Genomic DNA, 2,414 nt, shown 5'->3' with positions numbered 1-2,414 from the left:
GCTGGGTACATGATAAGTACCATATAAGTATTTGTGGGATAAAAATAAACAAACAAATAATGCAATCGAGTTGCAACTTCCAAGGATATTACCACTTTATTCATAGTTATTAAGCATCTACTATTTCCAAAGCACTGTTTCTTGTAACTGAGAAAAAGATAAAATTCCTTCTTTTATTACATACCAAAATGCTACACACAGAATACAGCAGGGATAGACTATATCCTTGAAGAGTCTTCCTGTTAAAGAAATAAACTAGATGGTGTAGGACTGGAAATTTAGTGACATTTGCAGTTTTTCCTTTATAGGAACCTAGCCTAATTACCAAGAATCTGCTGCCTAACCAGGTGATAGATTGTTGCCAGCCAGAGGTGAGGAGTGTTTTCACGGTACACAATGGTGAGCTGGGTTCACTGAAGCCCAGCTCCAGCAGTGGGCGAAATCCAGCTATAGACAGAATGCGCTACTCTTCGAGCAAAGTGTTTTTGTATTTGTTTTTATTTCTGTTTTGTTTTTGTTTTTTTTCAGGGCCGGTGTGGGTGGGGATGGGTATCAGGAGACTGTGAGTTTGCTAGCTAGAACTAAAAATCAGACGAGTCTTTCTGTCAATTGGGAGCCAAACTGAAAGGTACTTTTAACTACCTACAAGAAGTCAGTAGTTTTTTCAATAGCGTCTACATAAAGTAGAAATGCATGTTGAATTTTTTTTTTAATACAACAGTCCTGGTTTTAAGTATTCTATCCTGAATATCTCTAAATTATCAAGATAGTGCACAAATTGTGTTATTTTGTTAATTGTAACTGACTGAATGTTTTACTTAAGCATTATAATGAAAATGATTTACAAGTCCTTTGTTATATCACATCTGGATTTTGATTTTGTTAGGTGAAGATGGTCGTAGAATATGCTGTATAATGACATACATGTCATATGATCAAAACTGTTCACGAACAAGGCTATTCCAGAGTCAGATCCAATTTTCCCTGCGGATCTACTCCCATTGTCTCAAGCGTTAGGGGAATAATTTGTGGCCACTGGATTTCATTCTCCAATGAGACAAGCAACCATGTCTGCTTTGTCCACTTCTATATCCCCACCATCTGATAATGACAACAGCTCATTTTTATCGAGTGCTTAGCATTTACTGGATACCTTGCTAAACACTTTGTGTGTGTTATTTCACTTAATCTCCTCAACAGCTCTATAAGATACGTTCAGTTGTTTCTTCCGTCTTACAGGTGAGGAGCCTGAGGCTGAGATGCATTACCTCCCTGGACTGTGTACCCAGTAGGCAGTAGGGCCAAATTTGAACTCAGGATGTCTGAGTGGAGAGTCCAGGCTCAAACCATGTGCTAAATAGCCTGGCATGGCACTGACAAATGTGCAGAGGTTTAATGTTTGTTGAATAAATAAATTGGAGGGTGGAAACAGTAGGGCCAAATTTGAACTCAGGATGTCTGAGTGGAGAGTCCAGGCTCAAACCATGTGCTAAATAGCCTGACATGGCACTGACAAATGTGCAGAGGTTTAATGTTTGTTGAATAAATAAATTGGAGGGTGGAATGAAACCAAATAGCTTATCCAAGGACTTGGATCTTTAAACGTGATGTCCAGAGCCTTGAACTAACCAGGACAGAGCCCCAGATTCAGAAGACCTCACGCACCTATATTTGGCTGTAAAAAGTGTAAGAAGCAGGGACACTCACTGCCCCACAGGCCTGTGTGGATCTAGAATCCAGGATGGGGATCACCGATGCCAACCTATGTGCTATACACACCACCCCATGCATTCTAACCCAGGCACAGGGACAGAGCTGATAAAGGAATTCTTTGACTGCCTGTAGGGGCACGGGCATGGTTGGTGCACTGGGGCGCACAGAGGAAGTAAACTTGGCACTTGTCATTTTTCAGCAGGATGTGATCACTCTCTTACTAGCAGAGCACTTGCTTTGTCTATCTCCTATTGATTCGTTATCCTCTGCCTTGTATGCTGCTATTTTTAGATATCTTGTAGTTTCTACCGAAGTGTGTTTTTTCTTTCTTTTCTTTTTTTTTTTTTTGACCGGTAAGGGGATCGCAACCCTTGGCTTGGTGTGGTCCGCACCACACTCAGCCAGTGAGCACAATGGCCATCCATATACAGGATCCGAACCCGTGGCCTTGGTGCCACCAGCACCACACTCTCCCGAGTGAGCCACGGGGCCGGCCTCTGAAGTGTGTTTTTTGAGACCAGGGATGATCTCTGGCTCATACTAGATACAAAAAAGAAAATAAAAAGAAAGAAAAATCAATTAATGAATGTATGTATTATATGTATTTTATTCAAGTAATAGGTTTTATTTTATAGCAGTTGTTGGAGTATGGACAAATTGAGCAGAAAGTACAGAGAATTCACATGCCCCCCCCCCCCCCG

The sequence above is a fragment of the Galeopterus variegatus genome, unplaced genomic scaffold (genome assembly GCF_000696425.1).
Source record: "Galeopterus variegatus unplaced genomic scaffold, G_variegatus-3.0.2 Scaffold3718, whole genome shotgun sequence".
Classification (NCBI taxonomy): Eukaryota; Metazoa; Chordata; class Mammalia; order Dermoptera; family Cynocephalidae; genus Galeopterus; species Galeopterus variegatus.
Note: the sequence above shows the minus strand (reverse complement) of the source record.